The sequence below is a fragment of the Hyperolius riggenbachi genome, chromosome 9 (assembly GCF_040937935.1).
Source record: "Hyperolius riggenbachi isolate aHypRig1 chromosome 9, aHypRig1.pri, whole genome shotgun sequence".
NCBI classification, from domain to species: domain Eukaryota; kingdom Metazoa; phylum Chordata; class Amphibia; order Anura; family Hyperoliidae; genus Hyperolius; species Hyperolius riggenbachi.
In genome coordinates this window covers 162,832,499-162,853,632 of record NC_090654.1, presented here as the reverse complement: position 1 = coordinate 162,853,632, position 21,134 = coordinate 162,832,499, and the positions used below count along the sequence as shown (strand labels likewise).

The window sequence follows — 21,134 nt, the reverse complement described above, 5'->3', positions numbered from 1 at the left end:
AGATTTATAAGGTGAGCTCTCAAAGCCTCAGGCACAAGCAAGCGATGAGATCCACGGACTATACAGCCATCAACCAATGACAGTTCATGCCTTATCCTGTAATAAGGTTTCAGAATAGCACTCAGCTTATTCTCAGCGTTAGGCCATTTGCTTTGCAGCATGTCCCGTAATTGTAGTTGCACTGGGCATGCAAGACAAGCTTGTTGAAACTCAGAAGCTGTAACTGGATCCACATCAGTAAATGCAACAACTTCAGCATCTTCATCCAATGTACTTGTGGTCACAGGTAATGGTAGACGTGACAAGCAGTCAGCAGTAACATTTTGTACACCTGGTTTGTATTGGATTGCATAATTAAAGTTTAGTAGCCTTGCAGACCATCGGGCTACGCGCATTCCTGCTCGCCCAAGCCCTTTTGTAGTAAGCAGTGTAGTCAAAGGACTGTGATCGGTACGCAAGGTAAACTGCCGGCCCCACAGATACGTTCTCCACTTTTCTGTAGCCCAAACACAAGCAAGGGCTTCTTTCTCCATAGTAGAATATTTCCGTTCAGTCTCTGTAAGTGTTCTAGAGGCAAAGGCAACAGTTTTCTCCACCAAGTCTGCCTGGCACTGTGTAAGGACGGCACCAAGGCCGTAGTCTGAAGCATCTGTAGTAACAATCGTAGGTAGAGAAGGGTCAAACAATGCTAGGGCTGGACTGTTCACTATAAGCTGTTTAACTGCATCAAAGCTGTGCTGGGCTTCCTCTGACCAGGTCATGCTGGCATTTCCACGTAGCAATGCTCTCATGGGCTCCACCACTGAAGCATAGTTGGGAATGAATTTCGAATACCATGAAGTAAGTCCCAGAAAAGCATGCAAGGTATGAAAGTCAGATGGAGCAGGAGCATGTATCACTGCTTGCACATGCTAAGGATCAGGCAACAGTCCATCTTGTGATATAATGTGACCCAGAAACGACAGCTGAGTTTGCCGAAAACAGCATTTAGAAGGATTGAGTTTTAGCCCAGCAGACTCAAGGCGATGCAAAACGACCTTAAGGTACTTGTCATGCAGATCCAATGTTGTACCAAACACAATGATGTCATCCAGATAACACTGAACACCAGGAATTTCGTGAAGGGTTAAGTTCATCAGTCTTTGAAAACAACCGGGTGCTGAAGCCAAACCATAGGAAACACACTTGAAACGGAACAGTCCCTCATGTGTAATAAATGCAGTGAGATCTCGGCTTTCCTCATGCAGCAAAACCTGGTGGTAGGCACTTTGTAGATCCAAAGTAGAAAAGAATTTGGCTCCTCTGAGTTCTGAAAACACCTCCTCAATGTGTGGCAAGGGGTGACTGTCAATAACAATAGCTTTATTTGGTTCACGCAGGTCAACACACAATCTTATGCCACCTGATTTCGTTCTGGTCACCACAATAGGAGATACCCACTCAGATGCCTCAATTTTTTCAACCACGTCTTGGTCCAGTAATTTGTAAATTTCCTTGGAAACAGCGTCTCTTACAGAGAATGGTAATCGTCTCAACTTCTGACACACTGGTTGCACATTTGGGCGCACTCTTATATTTTATTTTTTACTTTATGAACAAAGTCCTTTGCACAGCCAAGGGAAACATCATGTAGAGGAGAAATGTTGGACACTGGCTGCATAGGAAGAGTTTGTGCTGTGGTAATAAGACCATCCACTAACTGTAGGTGAAGTGCAGCAAACAGATCCCTGCCCAGTATAGCTGTGCCTTTCTTTACAATGTAGAATTCAGCCTGCACACTATTGGAGTGGAATTGTACAGTCACTAGCAGGCAACCAAGCACAGGAATAGGATCCCTGAGATAACTGACCAGCTTCAGTGTAGGTGCAGTAAGTGGTTCATTTTCAAAGCACTTAATGTAGATGTCCTCAGGTAGTATGGACACAGCAGACCCTGTATCCAGCATAAGAGTAATGGAGTAACTCTGATTTGCAGAAGCAGTAACTTGAACAGTGCATAAAAGTTTATCAGGAATAGAACCAGCATGCTGGTCAATACTTAACACAGTAACCTCAGGAGGAGTAACTTCATGAACCTGTTTAGCAGAAGTGCGGCATACTTTTTCAAAGTGTCCCACTTTGTTACATTTGCGGCAGTGTGCAGCTTTTGCAGGGCATGAAGTGTAGTTTGCCATGTGCTGTGCTGAGCCACACCGGAAGCAGTACCCGTTCTGTGAATATGCAGCTCTGCTTTGTACTTTAGGTGAATCTTTTGCAGTATCTGTGTATGAAGAATGTGGCTTAGGAGAGGCCCAGTCTGACTTCACCATCTGTATGTCAGTAGTCCCCTGAATGAGGGTTTTTGCATCAGCCATAGCCGATTCAGTGTGACTGGACAGTGTAATAGCTTTTGTCAGAGTCAGATCCTGTTCTAGAAGCAATCTTTCTCTAATGCGGCTGGAGTTTGTCTTTTCCAGTAACTGGTCTCTGATCATTTCATCAGCCAGGGCACCAAACTCACAGGTAACAACCAGCTCTCTCAGGGCTGCTATATATTGGACTGTAGATTCACCATTGTGTTGTTCTCTTTGGCGAAATCTGTATCTTTCAGCCACAACATTGACTTTAGGCACAAAGAAGTTCTGTAAAGCAGCAAGAGCTGTAGCATATGTATCACCAGCAGGCAGAGTATAGAATATGCGCTGGCCTTCTGTCCCCAGACAGTGGATGAGTAAAGCACGCTTTCTATCATCAGATATCACCTCCTGACTAGCAGCAAGTATGTAATTCTCAAACATTCGAATCCAAGCAGGAAAAGGCATAGTAGGCTCACCCGGGTGTGGAAGGAAAGCTGCGGGCTGCTGGAGTGCTAGAAGAGACATCCTCATCGCCAATATGTTGTATCTTGCAGTAAGAACGCGGAGTAGATTTTATAAGCTTTATTCCAAGATGTCAGCCACAGAACACATGCTGCTGTACCATTCACTCAACCCAGCAAGAACAAAGACACAGGAAATAACGTACACACCATAGAATCCTAGCCTGTCAGCATCAACAGTGACACCTACAGGTCAGAGGTATGAACACCACATAGTGTACTTTATTCTGGTTTATGAAGCAGGTTATTACATTTGTGTAGACAGCAGAGCCAAGAAGATGTACAGGATGTGATAAATGCATTAAACCTGCTTTGCTTTTGCCAGCCTTGTGGATTAGGGAATAAAGAAGTCTGGTCAAGCCTGGGCTCTAAATGCATTTCTTGGAGGCCTGAAAGCCGAGATTCACTGGCCTTATTTGAGCAAGACAAGAATGAGCCAGGTATCTCAGCCTGAAACTGAACCACTTCCCTGAGAGCTTTATGCACAAAGGGGCCTTTGATCAACAATATAATACAGGATACTAGTCCTTCCCAGACCAGCTCAAGTATCCTCTATGGAAAGCTCTACTAGTGAAATGGAGCGTGTTATTAATAGGAAGCATCTTATTTAATTATTTTGCTAAGACCTGACAAATCCAAAAGTACACAGATAGCAGTGAAGTTAGTTTGCAGAACGAGTCAAAACATTTAGATGCCGGAGAACAACAGAACGTATGTAAAATTGAAGAGCTGTCGGATAAGCGCTGGACTGGAAAGCTCAGCTTTCGAGGATTTAGAGGACGTGAGATTGCTTTCACCGGAGAAAATAAGGATTAAGTGAGATATCATTATGCGATTGTATTCTGCACATACAGAAAAGGAACACACAAAGGAGTCAAAGGGAGCTTGTTAGTGCAGGACAAACAGGCGGGGATAGCAGGAAGGAATGTCAGGTTGTATGTAATACTGTCTCAGATTCTGTAGAATTAAAAAGAACTGTAAAATACATATAACATTTTGTTAAAATTGTAAATCTTTGTCACCATGTAAAATTGGCAATAGTATTTGTACGTGAAAGTACCCATATTTATTAACATCTGCAGGCTATCAGAAGGTTATGTGAGGTACTTCTGCACTATGCTGGAGTCAGACTGCAACTATTTAGGGCTTAGATAAATCTGAGTCACATTTTTTGGAGATTAGTGAAAAGGGAGGCATACTGGAGGAGAAATGGAACATCTGGGAATCTAAAATTCTCAATGGCTTGGAAACACATTGGACCACCGGAAAAATAGAATACGTTTTGGTGGCACTAGAAAGAAAGCAGAATCACATTTTGCAGGGGCTGAAAATTTTGAACAGGCTTTGGAGTGCTCTAGAAAGTCAGGACCCATTTCCAAAAAAACCACAAAAAGGATGCAATACAAGGAAGGAGCACTACAAAGCTGCAACAGTCTACAGGGCAAAGGAAAATTGGTTTACACACAATCAGGGCCGGCCTTAGGTTTCACAGCACCCTGAGCGAAACCTGATTTTGGTGCCCCCCCCCCCGTCCCCCTTTGCGCACGTGCACACGCACAGCACGCAACACACAGGCCCATATACAGCACCAACAATTTGCACAGCTCGTTATAGCAGAGGTGCGTCTCTCCCAAAAAATGCCCTCAGACTCAGTATAGGTAGGTAGGTAGCCAGGTATAGTTGCCCTCACGATAGAATCTCATATGTAGGTGCCCTCAGTATAGGTATCCAAGCATAGGTAGTACAGTTTCCACAGTAAAGGTAGCTAGTATAGTAGCCATCAGTATAGGTAGTATAGTTGCCCCAGTATAGGTAGCTAGTATAGTTGCCCCCAGTATAGGTAGTAGAGTTGCCCCAGTATAGGTAGCTAGTATAATTGCTCCAGAATAGATAGATAATATAATTGCCATCAGTATAGGTAGTATAGTTGCCCCAGTATATGTAGGTAGTATAGTTGCCCCAGTATAGATACTATAGTTGCCCCCAGTGTAGGTAGTATAGTTGCCCCCATATAAATAGCAAGTATAGTTGCCTACAGTATAGGTAGTATAGCTGCCCCCAGTGTATGTAGTATAGTTGAACTCATATAGGTAGCAAGGTTGCACCCAGTGTAGGTAGTATAGTTGCTCCGTATAGGTAGCATAGTTGCCCCCAGTGTAGGTAGTAAAGTTGACCCATATAAGTAGCATAGTTGCCCCCAGTGTAGGTAGTATAGTTGCCCCCTTATAGGTAGCATAGTTGCTCCCAGTGTAGGTAGTATAGTTGCCCCATATAGGTAGCATAGTTGCCCCCAGTGTAGGTAGTATAGTTGCCCCATATAGGTAGCATAGTTGCCCTCAGTGTAGGTAGTATAGTTGCCACCATATAGGTAGCCTATTTTCCCCCCAGTGTAGGTAGTATATTCGTTCCCATATAGTAGGTTGCATAGTTGCCCCCCGGTGTAGGCAGTATATTCGTCCCCATATAAGTAGCATAATTGCCACCCAGTGTAGGTAGTATATTCGTCCCCATATAGGTAGCATAGTTTCCCCCCAGTGTAGATAGTATATTTGTCCCCGTGTAGGTAGCATAGTTGTCCCCAGTCAGTGTCCCCCCCTCCTTTCTGCGGCAGCTGGCTGGGCAGAGAATGACTTACATGACTTCCACGTTTCAGCACTGATGTCACTCTTCTCTCCCTGCCTCCGATCCATCTGTATTTAGAGCAGGGCTACAAGAAAATGGCTGCCGATGTCCACATTTGTGGATATCGGCGACCATTTTCTTGTAGTCCTGCTCTAATTACAGACGGAGGCAGGGAGAGACAGTGGGGCGGCGGGGGGCGACAGTGCGCATGCGCCCTTGAGAGCTGGCCATCCCTGCGCATAGCTTATAATTTTAAAGAGCCATATCAATCTAGCATGCATGCAGGTGTTTTAGACTTTCTGGTCCTCATTAGTGGCAAGGAGTATAGAATATCCATATTGCTCATGGTGACCCAGAGAACTAGGAGTGTAAGGGGCTAAAGAGACCGAAAAGCCCTTTTCATAATAATTGTACCTTCCTAAAAAAAGAAGGTATTTGCAGTAATTCAGCTTTAAGTGGGCAATTATGGTTTCCCATGACGCTTCTCTCCTGAATATGCAAATCATCTCTTTGGCCTGGTGCACACCAGAGGAGTTTTTCTGAGCGTTTTGAGTTTTTAAATCTGCTGCTAATGTTATCCTATGTGTCTGTGCACACTGGAGCAATGAGGTTTTGTAAAAAAAAACCATAGCATTACATTGGGAAGAGCTTTTAAACCTCTAGCGTTTGGGCGCTAGAGGTTTCAAAAGCTCTTCCCAATGTTATGCTATGGTTTTTTTTTTTACAACATTAGCAGCAGATTTAAAAACTCAAAACGCTCAGAAAAACTCCTCTGGTGTGCACTAGGCCTAAATGCCCCTAAAAGCCAGGCACACATCCAGAATGCATCATGGAAACCGTACTTGCTCATAAAGCAAATGTCTTCTGTTTTAAGCAAAATTATATTTAGTTTTGCTTTTGACATTCCTTTGTAACATTTCTTAAGAGTGAAGGAAACAAGTTAGGAAAGATTGCTTGTTGTGCTGTCTGGACATTTAAATTATTACATACACTGGATTTCAGCCATAAATTCAGGCCATTGGAGATTTATAAACCAAATACACGATTCTAAATATATCACCACCACACACAATTCTAAATATACCATCTGATAGCTTAGTTAGCAGAAAGCCTAAGGCCATATTCACATTGGTGCGATGCGGTATAATGTCCATTTTGTAACGTGGATTACCGCACTGCAATGCAACACCTATGCGATGTTCACAGAGTGGGATGTGCATTGTGGTGTAATGGGTTTACTGCTTGTAAGATTTTTTTTACTTAAATATGCTAATAAATCATGGTCACATTCATTTATTTAATTAATTTGTGATTTTGAATACTCTGCATTAAGTAACACTGTACTGTCATTATATGCAAAATGTTAAAATATGTTTTTAAAGTGTACCTGAGATGGTACACTTGGCTTTATTTACACTTATCTGGTGTTTCCTCTAGCCCCATGAGCACCGTGGCCTCCCTCGCCATCCTTGCCACCCCCTCCGTTCTGGCGCTATGACTCCAGTAGTCTGGTCAGTTGCCGCCAGCCTTGGGCTTCTGCGCATGTGCGGTTCGACTGCGCCTTTCCCCACTGCGCTTCCATCCCTGGGAGCGTTCTGCAGTACTACTTCGCAGGTGTATAACGCTCCCGGCTGCGGGAGTGCGACAAAGGGTTGGCGCTGCCGAACAGTTCATTGCAGAGTAGTGAGGCAGGCCCGAACCGCAAGAACTGAAGAAGCAAAAAGGATGGCAAGGGAGGCCATGGTGCTCATGGGGCTAGAGGAAGCCCCAAGTAAGGGCTTGTTTCCATTATGCGGTGCAGGAGCCGTGTGTTAGCACGGCTCTGCATTGCATGCGATTCCCCGGGGCGGCGCTTGCGATCCCATTCATTATAATGAATGGGATTGCGGGTGCCATCGCCCCAAAATGTGTGCAACCATGCATTCAATGGTGAATCACAGCGCATGGATGGAAACTTCAAATAGTGCAGTCTATGCATTCTCTGATATTCAGGCGATCGCGTTTCCATAAGTGCGGCTAAAAGTGTGCATATGGAAATAAGCCCTAAGTATAAATAAAGCTCAGTGTACAGTCTCAAGTTCACTTTAATGTTAGGAAGATTGTGAGTTGGAGAAACCCTTCAACATTTTTTTGCTCAGTAAGAGACATTGGCTTTACTTTACAAAGGGTTGTTCAATAAAAACCTTTTGGTATTTTAGACTTTTTTTCCCCAAATTTACAGATTTTCACAGGTGGGGTAGAAGTTCAATAATTTACGGAAAAATGTTACTTCAATTCACCAAGCCCTCTTCAGTATGTAGTGGAAAGTGCGGTCGGTTTCTGCAGCAAGCTGTGCAGACTGGTCAGCATTAGTTGTTCCTTGTTAGAGAGGAAAAGGCTTCCTGCATCACTTTAGATGTGCTTACATGCCACTAGTGGTCTCTTTTATGTGTATCACTATACAGATCTGCACATCTAAAGTGATGGAGAAAAGCCTATTTGAATGTCTCCTTCTCCTGCTTTGCCAGTCCCACCCACAAGTGCATTGGCTCAAAAAGATGAGAAGCAGGAGGGGGAAGTTCTTTGCTGTCTGTCAATGCTAACGCATGCTATTTGCTAGTTCCCAACAGATCAGAGCTGGGGCTGAATACCGAACATCTCTCGGCTTTACTGCATGCTCAAATCTTTGTGAATTAACATTTATTGACATGTGTTCAGGTTTCTACGCTCGGTAGTTTACCTCATTGGTTGGAAATGTGTGCGTGACACGTGGTAATAGCCTTATTGAAGTGACATTTCAGTAAATGTTCTGTAAAATCAACTGTTTTATGCTTTGTGAATTCAAGCCTTGTTCCCAAATAGAAATAGCTCGAACCTCAGATTTTGGGTTCGCGGACCGCAGACGCGAACTTCAGCAAAAGTTTAAGTTCGGACGAACTGCCATAGACTTCACTGCGCAGCCGAATTTTAAAACCTACAAAGACTGTTTCTGGCTACAAAAGTGATGGAAAAGTTGTTTCAAGGGGTCTAAGACCTGGAGGGGGCATGCCGGAGTGGGATACATGCCAAAAGTCCCTGGGAAAATTACATATTTGACGCAAAACAAGGTTATAATCCTTAAAGGGCAGAAATCACATTACATTGCTAAATTGGAGGCATAAAGTGCTTTAAAACATCTTGCATGTGTATACATTAATCAGGTAGTGTAAGTAGTGTACTGCTTCACACTGACACACCAAACTCACTGTTTAACGCATCACATCTATGCAGTGTCGCCCACAAAGAGAGCTCTGGTATAGTAAGTTAAATCACACAAATACAGTGGAAAGATATGCACTGGTAATACAGTGTGCTGGGTCTGGCACAGTAGAGCAAAGGCCAGCTGCGACAGGGCTGTATCTATGCAGTATCAGTGTCACACACACACACACACATACACACACACACACCAAAACACATCAGAAGAATATTAGCCCTCAAAAGAGCTTTTTTGGGGTGCTTTCAGCAACAAATTTCAGCGAGGAGCAAGCTAACAAGAGCCTAACGCTTCCCCTATCTCCAACAATGTCTCTCCCGTCCTCTCACTACAGCAGCAGACAGAGACTGAGAACATGGCAGACGGTACCGTATTTTTATAGGGGGGCGGGGGTCCAGGAGGGAGTGAAGCCTGATTGGCTGCCATGTGTCTACTGACTGTGATGTAGAGGGTCAAAGTTTAGCCCAATGACGAGGTATAGGGGCGGGTGTTCGCTACCCGCCGTGGACGCGGACAGCTGAAATCTGCATGATCTACCCACCGGGCGAACCATTCAGGCCATCTCTATTCCCAATTACAGTTATGTTCTAGACAGTAACCAAAACAAAAGATAGAATCCCTGCCATCTTCAGGGTCATACATAACTGGTTTGGAAAGAGTGTGGTGGAGGAGATGGTGGAAATAATACTCCCTGTTATGTTTCCATTATATGTTATTAATAGCTGATTGATATGCTTGCCATAAGGAAAACATATGCACATAAATAAGATTAACAGACTGATTAGCTAATGATTGAACACATAAGATATGTACATACATATTTTAATTAGCAATAGTAACTTTTGCATTAGATTTTAATGACTGAATTCTAATGTAAAATGCATTGCTTCTGTAGATCTGGGAAGCAAGCCAGAGATAACTTCTTATGGTTGAGAAAGACCAATTAAATATCATAACATGTCATGATAGTGACCTGTTCTCGGACTATCATGTCATATTGTTCTGTTTTGATGCTTTGATTAATCAGTTAAGAACAAGACGGCAGCTAAAAATTATAAGGCCAATTAAGGGTATTAAATCTTGCCAAGAGATATCAACGCCACACCAATTATCCCCCAATAGTGATGAGATGTACGTAAGGTGTACCCCCGATGATGCATGGAAAATTCCTCTAGATGTCATTTTAGTAGGATTAAGATATAAAATTAGAGACTCCAGCCATAGAACAGTATAAGCTGAAAAATCTACTGAGAGAGACACACCAGCTGATGCTCTTCAGAGAAGCTACTTTCCCACGCTTCGATTTGATTGGAGTGGCAGAGAACTCATAAAGAGAGGTTTAATATGCTATATCTTTTCTGGTGACAATTATTAATTTTCAGCATTTCAGTTTCTGATAGAGATATTTTTTTTAACATTTATGATTCAAGCTAAGATATAATCATTACATCCTTTCTATAATCATCTCTATACTATAAGCTCAATTATTAAGCATGGGAGACAAGAACCAGCAGTGCTTTTCAAGATATATTTTACTAGAATTTTTATTTAAGCGATTACTTTGAATTTATATAAAGCTATTATCACTGATCAAATGATTAGAATATTCTACAACGCATAGCTATCAATACTTTTGGAATCCATTGGAGAGAATTATTGTGTTTAATTGTACAAGGCCTAATAGAAGGAAGAGAGACTAGCTAGCTAACCTGCTAAATTTATGTCTGTGAAGTGTGAACTCAGAAAGCAAAGATTTGAGTGACTCTGTGTTTTTGCATAGTATATAGCCTGCTGTATCATAATGCAGTACATTCTTTTATATAATATTAAATGCTGAGTGTTCTGATTCATTTCAAGGAATACCATCAATCTACAATCACTGTTATAGAGGGCTCAGACCCCACTATGCCCGATTTATGGTAGCAATGCTTTAAAGGCTGGACCCTTTACTATGTTGGCAATTACACAAAAAGGCAAGAACCGTGTAGGTTCTTGACATGCTAAATGTGCGTTAACAGTTGAAGTGAAGCATAGTTTTCATTGACTGACTGTATGCTTCACTGTACCTGACACAACAGGAGCATAACATGTTGCACCGCTGTCCTGATCTGTTGCGTTCCTTCTGTCACAGGCAACGCAGTGGCCACTGTGAATGCAGCCACTAAATGTTACCCTTTTCATGTCATATGATGCTTTTGCAGCTATATATCCAATTTAAAACAATGGTTATGTGACATAAAAAGGCCCAGCTGAGAGTTAACAGCAGGTTCTTTAAACAGGGCTAACATTGCTTGTCTTGGAGTTATCATGCTGTTTAGAGCAGAGCTTATTAAAGAGACTCTATAAAGAAAAAAGCTCCTCTTGTCAATACTTACCTCGGGAGGGGAAGCCTCAGGGCCCCGAAGAGGCTTCCCCCTCCCTTGCAGCTTCAGGGATTCCAGCGCTGGCTCCCCCGAATCCACCGTCGACAAGCGCTGCGTAATATGTTGGCGCTTTATAAATACAATAGATAAGTAAATAATAAGGCTTGATTTATTTACCTCTCCAGGATCCAGCACAGCAGGCGCAGTAGTGGCTCTTCGTTTGGGCAAGGCGGAAATAGCCAAACCTGATCGCATCCCTTCTACTGTGCAGACGCAAAAGGACTCGCGCCTGTGCAGTAGAGCGGATCGATCGGGTTCTGCCTTAACGCAAATGAAGAGCGGCTAGTGTGCCTGTGCAGGACCGCGGTAAGTAAATATTTACTTCGCACTTAGGGGGCCCCTGTCACTTGAATGGAGGGATGAAGGAGGATGGGGAATGCCTCGTTAGGATCCAGAGGCTTCCCCCTCCTGATGTAAATATCCCCCAGAGGAATTTTTTATTTGATTACAGCTTCTCTTTTACTCTGTATAATAAAGCTAGAGGAAATAACTGGAGTAGGGTTCCTGACCACATTCTTCATAAGTGATTTGTGAATATTTGATCTGCGCTGATCAAGGAATCTATATGCAGATGGGAAACAAGCTCTGCCATTGAGTGACTACACAGAGCTAGAGAAATATGCATGCTTGGAGATGGGGTAATAAATGTAATGTGTACATTGTATTATGTTCTTTCAGAACATGCAGGCATAAGGCCCTTACTATTGATGACTATAACATCCATGCTGCAGATTAAATGTAACTTCTGCTAGACCGCCCTCAATAAGGAATCCTTTTGCCCGTCCCAGCTGGAGACATTTTAGAATTATGGTTTTCACTTGACAATTGTCAGGAAATTAATCCCAGTGAATTAATGCGTCCAATGAATCAAGACGGAGCCAAGTATAATCAGGAGATTTGCACTGTGGATATTAAGATAGTATTTTAAGTCTGGACTGTCGCGTCTGAATATAACTATGCAAAAGCCGTGTGTAAAATGTAAATGGGACATATTTTAGAATAGATGTGGATGATATACAAGTATTTTCTGCCATGGAAGGAAATACATTTTAACTTACCTTTGCATCTGACTTGTTTGGAGATGAAAGCTTAGATGAATAAGGCAATGTTGAGTGCTGGTACTAGGCGACATTTTTTTTTTTGGGCTGTTTTGAAGTGGAGAAGAGATCAAAATTCAAGCAGTTTCCAGGACATAGACACGCAGGTCTATAGCATGAATAGTAAACATAGATGTAAATTAGTTCATCTCTAGTTTCTGATGTGAAGTAATAGGTGAATTATTCTTAAAGTAAACTCAAGCCAAAGTTCAAAAATGAAATAACTTAGAGGAGGGAAGCCTCTGGATCCTATAGAGGCTTTCCAGAGTATCCTCACTCCAGCTCAGGTACACTTTAAATAAGTTATTGCAATTTGCAAGTAGAAGTTAATTGCCACAGTCTACTAACCTGCTTAAAAGTACATTAGTAAGTTGTAAGAAGCTAATCCAGTTGAAATATTCTATAATGACTAGAGGTCAGTACGGGTGAGTTGGCTTTCATGTTTCAATAGAGTGCAAAATTCTACATTATGGTTTTGCTTATGTTGTACTACTAACTACCCAACTGATGGTTATACTCTTAAAGGTCATGTACAGTATAATATTTTAAGAGTGTTTATTGCTTTTATCCAATGTGTTTAGTACTAGGGATGAGCCGATGAATACAAAATTCAGTTTTGCCTGCGGAAAAATGAACCTGCGTGTTGATGGGCATGGGCCACCATGGCAAAAAGTGTTAACTCACTTATGTCAATGCCTCCCACTGATGCACTGCACGCTGCTCTCCATTGTCTCTACACTTTCACATTCACAACCGAAAGTTCTGCTGTGAAGACAGAAGTGTCAGGAAAATGGAGAGCAGTGCCCAACGCATCTGCTAGAGGTGAGCAGCCCCCCCCCCCTCGATTTAGAATGATTGCAAAGCAACAGGAAAATTTTCACCCTCAGTATGGGTAGGTAGGTAGCCAGCCAGGTATACTGTAGGTGCCCCCTGTATTGGGCAGCCAGGTATAGTTGTCCCAGTAAAGGCAGCCAGTATGGTTGCCCCAGTATAGGTAGTATAATTGCCCCAGTATAGGTAGTATAGTTGCCACAGGATACGTAGTATAGTTGCCCCCGGTGCCTGCTTTCCCTCCCCGTGGCCGCTCATGTCACCTTCTGAGTTGGCGGCCGCTTCCTCTATGATCATCCCCAACCCTCTCTCCTATGTCATAAACCTCTCACAGCAGTCGCTGCTACAGGGAGGAGGGAGGGCAGGTGGAATGTCACTCCAAGGCCCATGTCACCTGATGAACCTGCCTCACCTGGTATCATGGACATCCCGCCCCTGGAGGTGAGTTACCAATCTCTGCCATGGTCTGTACCCACTCAGTAAGTTCAGTTTAGTAAGGCACTATAAGGCCTCTTTCACTGTAGGACGTTGCGTTTGCGCAACGCATATAGACTTTAACTTGGACGTTATTGTGCGTTCTTTAATACTGCGTTAAGTGTTATGACATCTTTCTTTATGCGTCTCTTGGTTTTCGTCGCACAGTGATGACTATAAATTAACATTTTTTTCACTTAGTATTGCGCATGTGTTACATTTAAAAAAACCCCAAAAAACATTACTGAGCATGTGCAACACAAATAATGCCGCAGATTCATGCTAAACACACAGCATGCAGCACTTTCTAATAACGCTACACGTTACACACAAACGCAATGTGTGCACTGTGAATGTCGCACTGACTTTGGGCCTGATTCACAAAGCGGTGATAACTCAGTTATCACGCCTAAAAGACTTTAGGCGTGATAACCTTTGCACCAGCAAAGTTATCACCGCTTTGTGCTCTAACTCGCGCGAACTTACCGCACGCAAAGTCCCATAGGGCTTAATGGGCACTTCGCGCGAAGCACGTTGCGCTGCGCGCGTAGCGCACCACGCTACGCGCGCAAAACTTTGCGCACGGGAGTTCGCGCGAATTCCTTCAGATCACGCCTAAACTAAGTTTAGGCGTGATAAAAGGCTTTTCACAGGCGTGCAAAGTGTTTGCAACGCTTTGTGAATCAGGCCCTTAGTATTGCTGTGTGTTAGTCTGCGTTGAAACATTTTCTAACGTGCGACTTTAACGATGCCCTGTGAATGAGGATTAATGATACTGAGGAAGTACAATTGCTGCAACAAAACTGAAAAATCTGTAAAGAAAAAAAAAAAGCAAAACGGTGCTCTGAAGACTGCAGTGGTACAAAGTTAGGTGACCCAGCTGTTGACGTGCTATTTACCTTTGAATGTCTCCTGTTACAGCCACCATCTTAACTTCTCCTGTTACAGCCGCCATTCTTAAAGGATAGGATACATTTGAGCAAAAAAAAAATAGATCTACTTATCTGGGGCTTCCTCCAGCCCCTGGCAGACTATCTGTCCCTCGCTGCAGCTCCCGTGTCCCTGGATTCCATCCATTGCCGCTCGCGATTGCGCTCACATAAGTTGGAGCATTCTGCAGAGAAGTACTGCTCCTGCGCAGAATGCTCCCAGCTATGGGAGCGCGATCGTGAGCAGTATGGCCGTGCGCTCGCACAGGCGCAGTAGATGCCAAACTGGCAAGGTAAACATCTGCAACGGAGTGGCCACCAGAGCTGCGGCGAGGGACAGATAGGCTGTTAGGGGCTGGAGGAAGCCCCAGGTAGGTAGATCTTGTTTTTTTTGTTGTTGGTTTTTTTTCTCTTTTTTTGCTCAAATGTATCCTTTAATTAAAGGAGTACTATCGATTGAAACGCCTTTTTTTTAAATACTCTATATTAGTGTACACATTACCACTAGTGCTAGGGGCACTTTATTTATTCACCCAGGTCTCTCTCTCACTATCCCTGCTTAAAAATTCATTTCTCACACAGCTCATAGTAGTTTGGGTCACCCTGAGCTGCTTGGTTACTCTGTCACACAGCTCACAAATATATTTCACTGTGTCACTCACAGCATGCAGCAGACATGAGGAGAAATAGGCTGATCTGAGGTGGTAACAGGTAACTAAATGAGCTGTAATATTGCTGGAATATAACTAGCTATTGTGTTTACACTCAGACTGCTTGCCTGGCTGTCTGCTTGAGGTGATACACTCCAGGCTGCATCCACTTTACAAGCTGCTGAGAGGGGCAGATCACTGTTTACAATTAGCATTATTAGTATCTTTATCAGTCAAGAGAAGCAAAGATAATAAACACATATTGCTAGAATCTTTAACCCCTTACCACCATATCAACAAGATTCTTTCAGCAGGGTGATAATTAAACTATAAACTGAGGAGTTGATAGCATCTCCCCTGTGCAGACATGGTCTAGCCCTCTGGAAGCTCAGTATTAGATACATTTTGTATCCAACACTGACGCCAAAACTGACGGAGGATTTTACAGCTGAGAGGAACAGCTGTGTGAGGAATCACATTGCTCCTAGTACTTGCCCTAATGTGTGCTACAACATACAGCATTAAAAAATAAATGCATACATCGATAGTATTCCTTTAAGCAGCTTCTAAGTAAACCACTTGGGAGTGCAAGAACATTGGTTAGGTTTGCTTTCCTCCTCTATACTCTATATTACAGAGCAGTGTAGTATGACAGCACACCGACATCACAAGGAACTGTACTGCTGTACTGCTAACTGAATTCATGTTGAAGGATATCCTCATGAAACACATTTCTTGCTTTTAATTACCATTAAAGGGACCATTTCTTTTATTCTTTTTTTACTCTCTGCAGTGATTATATGTGTGGCTGCATCATGCATGAGTGAATGAGATTTACCATTTAACTCTTTGCAGTATCAATTAATTAACATATTTAGATTTTTAGCGCTGTGGATTTATATATGATATTTTGGCTTTAGTATAGGGGGTAGGAAAGTGAGACCCATCAAGCAGCTGACATTTGAAATAAACCCACAGCCTTAAAGAGACACTGAAGCGAAAAAAATATATATGATATAATGAATTGGTTGTGTACTATGAATAATTACTAGAAGATTAGCAGCAAAGAAAATATTCTCATATTTTTATTTTCAAGTATATAGTGTTTTTTCTAACATTGCATCATTCTCTAATATGTGCAGATAACACAACACTCAGCATTCAAAATGATTCTTTCAGAGCAGTCTGTGAACTAATGAACTCTCCTCTGCCAGAGAAAAAAGTAAATAGTTAACTAACAGTTGAGATAATAAAAGTCAGAAAACAGCCCTCTCCACGACTTTTGAAAGTCGTAGCGATAATGGCTTTTTTGTATAGAGATAACAACTGGAGTTTCTTAACTCTTCCTGTACTGGAAACAATTAGACTGATATATCTGATCTTAATGTTTTATTTCTTAGCTGTACTACACATATAAATCATAATATCATAGTTTTTTTCGTTTCAGTGTCTCTTTAACTGATTTATTGAAGAAAGCTAACCATCCACCCCAGGAAGTTAACGGAGATGAGTTAAGTCAGAACCTAAAGAGAAACCGTGACCAAGAATTTAACTTCATCCCAATCAGTAGTTGATACCCCCTTTGCCATGAGAAATCTTTCCTTTTCTCAAATGGGACCAACAGGGAGCTCTGTAAGGCTAATATTGTGGTGAAATCCCTCCCTCAGTGTGATGTCAGGACTATGATCCTGACAGTTTCCTGTCTGTGAACCTCATTGCATTGTGGGAAATAGCAAGCAAGTAGCATCTCCTTCCACTAACATCACCTGCCAGCACTAAAAATGTCACCATGTGATAAATATCAGAATGTAAATCAGGGAGAGGAAATGTTTTACAATGGGCAAACACTGACTAAATTATTTATACATAATTATTGTGAAAATGAAACACTTTTTTATTACATTATTTTCACTGGAGTTCCTCTTTTAGTTCCTGGACGTAGAAACTACATCCAGGAACCATGCGTGCTACCGCGCGCTCCCGCGGCCGATCGCGCGCGTGCACGCGCGCTCCCAGCCCGCGGTTCGTTAGCCAGGCAATCAGTAAATCGGGCTATGGTGCCCGATCACTGATTTCTCTCCCCCGCTGAAAAAGCGGCAGCTTCTCTCGGAAGCTGTGCCTTTTCTGGCTGTTACCTCCCCCATGCATCTCTCTAAGCATTTGTTACGCTTAGAGTGACGTCATGTAAACAAACTCATGGCCGCCATCTTGTGGTCAAAAAGTAATACTACAACTAAAAGTAAAAAAAAATAAAAATCAGCACACATTTACATTGTAAACCTATTGTTTACATCCCACCCTCCCAAAACTACCCAAATAAAATGTTTAATATAAAAAAAAACATTACAATAAAAAAAAACATGTAAATATTTACCTAAGGGTCTAAACTTTTTAAATATCAATGTAAAGATGAAATATTTCTATATTTTTTTTTATTTTAAACTTGTAAATACTGATAGATGCAAAACGGAAAAAATGCACCTTTCTTTCCAAATAAAATATTGTCGCCATACATTGTGATAGGGACATAATTTAAATGGTGTAATAACCGGGACATATGGGCAAATACAATACGTGAGTTTTAATTATGGAAGTATGTATTATTTTAAAACTGTAATGGCTGAAAACTGAGAAATAATGATTTTTTTCCGTTTTTTTCTTATTCTTCCTGTTAAAATGCATTTACAGTAAAGTGGCTCTTAGCAATATGTACCCCCAAAGAAAGCCTAATTGGTGGCGGAAAAAACAAGATATAGATCAGTTCATTGTGATAAGTAGGGATAAAGTTATAGGCTAATAAGTGGGAGGTGAACATTTCTCAAGTGAAAACCACGGAACGCGAATGGGTTAAGTAAGTTAGATAAAACAACTTTTCTTCTTGTTATTTAGTTTATATAGACCAACGTCTTCCGCAGCACTTCACAAAGTATATATATCCTTGTCAATAGCTGTCCCTCAGAGGAGCTCACAATCTAATACCTAGTACTCTTCCTGTACTGGAAACAATTAGACTGTGACATCAGTGAGATATGAGACAATTGAATGATACTAATGTGTATCTAAAACTTACAGGTGATCCAACTCTGACTATCAAGAAAGAAATTGATGACTTAGTTTCTTATGCTCTTGAGGTTGGCATTATTTCCAAACATTTACACGATTTCCTCTCGACTCCTTTTCCTCTTACTCCTCTTTTCTATATTCTACCGAAAATTCACAAAAGCCTGGTCAATCCACCAGGGCGACCGATTGTGGCAGGAACCAATTCTGTTTTCCAACCTCTTGCTGTACTATTAGATCAAGTTCTACGCCCTAGGGTATCTTGCATGCGGTCTTTTCTTTTGGACACTACCCACTTCCTCTCTAGAATCTCTAACATTGGTACTTTTCACTCCCCAATCCTTCTCTGCACGATGGACGTCACAAGCCTCTACACCTCTATTCCTCATGATTCTGGCATTTCAGTTATTCGTGACAATCTCAATCAGATGAGTCTTACTCCTGAACTAGCTAATTTCCTTATGGGGTTGCTGAACTTGGTACTCGCTCGCAATTATTTCCGTTTTGAGGACTGCTTTTTTCAACAGCAGCAAGGCCCGGCAGTGGGGAGCAATGTGGCCCCCAGCTATGCTAATTTGTTTATGGATGCATTTGAGCACAGGTTTGTATATACACATCCACTGTACCTCAGCCAGACACTGTGCTGGCTGAGGTACATAGATGACATCTTTTTTATATGGACTGGCAGTGAGGCATCTCTATTATCCTTTAAGGATGATCTTGATCATTACCTTCCAACTATCTCCTTCAGCTTAGAATACAGCCAGTCCGAGGTACATTTTTTGGATGTATCTGTTGCATTTCGTGAGGGTACCATACATACCTCCCCCTATAGGAAACCGACTGACAAAAACACATATTTACAGGCCAAGAGCTACCATCCACAACGCCTCAAGAACGGACTCCCCTACAGCCAGTTTTTACGTCTGCGTCGTATCTCCTCTACTGATGAGGCTTTTTACAGCGAGGCGGGTACCATGTTCAGTAATTTCAGAAAACGAGGATATGATGAACGACTCCTCTCTGAGGCTCTGGCCAGGGCTGCAGATAAGGATCGATCCACGTTGCTTAAGTGCAATCCAAAACCTGATTCTAAACGAATTCCGATGGTCTTAACCTATTCCCCTTTATCTCTACAGGCACAGAAAGTGGTGAAACAACACTGGCACATACTGCACAGTGACCCAACATTGGTTGATACATTTTGTGAACCTCCAATTTGTGCCTTTCGACGCTCCAAAAATCTGAGGGAATCCTTGGTCCATGCTAAAAGTGTCAAACCGACTACTGCTAATCATGGCAACTGGCTCTCTAATCTACCAAGACCCACGGGTATGTTCCCATGCGGGCACTGTGCACAATGTAGCTATGTTTATAAAGGCAATTCCTTCCCACACCCACGTACAGGGGAACGCTTTGTGCTAAAGGGTTTTGCCAACTGCTCGACCACATTTGTTGTTTACTGTCTCTTCTGCCCCTGTGGCAAACTATATGTGGGTCAAACGACCAGAGAGGTTCGCACCAGGATAAGTGAACACCGCAGCAATATCCGCTGCGGTGAGTTAGACTCTCCAGTGGCGCGGCACTTTTTGGAGGCCGGCCACAATGTCACGCAGCTACGTTATAGGGTGGTGGAGGAAGTGGCCCCTTCGTATAGAAAAGGTGATAGGGAGTTGAAATTAATGCAGAGGGAGCTTTACTGGATATACAAATTGGACAGCAAGTTTCCCCATGGTATGAATGAGGATACCAGTTTGGTTCCTTTTCTTAAATAGACCACACCTATACTGTTGTTGATGTTCCTGGCTCGCTCACTGCCTGTCCCAGCCTCATGGGTGTTATGACATAGTGATGCAGGATTGTGGGTGCTTATATGCACCTTGTTTCACTTTAATTACATTTTTGGGCTCCTTCTCCTTTAAGGATAGGATTGTGACTGCTCAATTTTATCTTTTCTATATATGTATATTTATGTTTGCTATTTGTTCTCTCATTACTAGATGCCATAGCACGCACCGCTGACTTATGGACACCGCGCACAACAAGACCCGTGATTGGACATCTATCAAACACCACCGTCTGCCCCAGCTTCTTGCTCATTCATGGTGTGTGTCCTGGTCCTCCATCCCCGCCCACGCATGCGCGGCGGCCATGCTGGAGTTGGCTGCAGCCGCTCTGGTATGGTTGGCAGCGCACGGCGGAGGTCGGAGGAACCGGAAGTGACGTCATAACGCACGCGGCGTTCGCCGCGTGACGTCACTGACGCCAGTCGGGCCGGCCCGGGTGTCCAGGGCGGGCGTGCTTCTTTTCACTCAGGTATATAAACTGTGTACTCACCGGAATTCACTGCAGCAGCCTTTGGAGCCTCATACTTATACCCTCTGACGAAGGGACACCCCGAAACGGCGCTGTCAGGGTATATTCACCCCTAAGGGACATTACATTGTTACAGGCTATACCTTGTTTGTATCACTTCTGATGTTTGCATGCTACTATAGCTTCATTGTATATTACGCTGCCTATGCAGGCTGTATGTCCCAAAGGGGATTGTGTTATCTCACCCCACTGTACCCCACTGTATACTGCTATTGTGTTGTTGTACTATATGTGCTATTTGCCCGTACAGGGCTATTTGTCACTATCTGTTCAATGCAAATCTTTATGCAATTGACTCTGGCTGGTGTGCGAGTTAATTTTCTCTAAGAATCTTATTTACCTATCCCCTCAGGATTGGCCATTTTGACACCACGTGACAAAAGGTTAGGTCACATGGTGATATTTGCATATCCCCACAGGATTGGCTGTTATGACACCATGTGACAAATGGTAACATTGAGATATTTGTATATCCCCACAAGATTTGCCATATTGACGTCATGTGACAAACAGTCACATGGTATTATTTGCATATCCCCATACTATTTGCTGTTTTGACACCATGGGCTTGATTCACTAAG

General features: G+C 42.7%; 1 long non-coding RNA gene across 2 annotated transcripts in view; it reads left to right on the top strand.

Moving 5' to 3' along the window:
* The window catches only part of LOC137531771 (uncharacterized), a 90,041-nt gene extending 69,259 nt beyond the window's left edge, over positions 1-20,782 (top strand). For both annotated transcript variants that reach the window (XR_011023740.1, XR_011023741.1), the window contains exon 3: positions 20,178-20,782. This is a non-coding gene — a long non-coding RNA (uncharacterized lncRNA). The remainder of the gene's footprint in view (positions 1-20,177) is intronic.
* Positions 20,783-21,134: the final 352 nt, after the last annotated feature.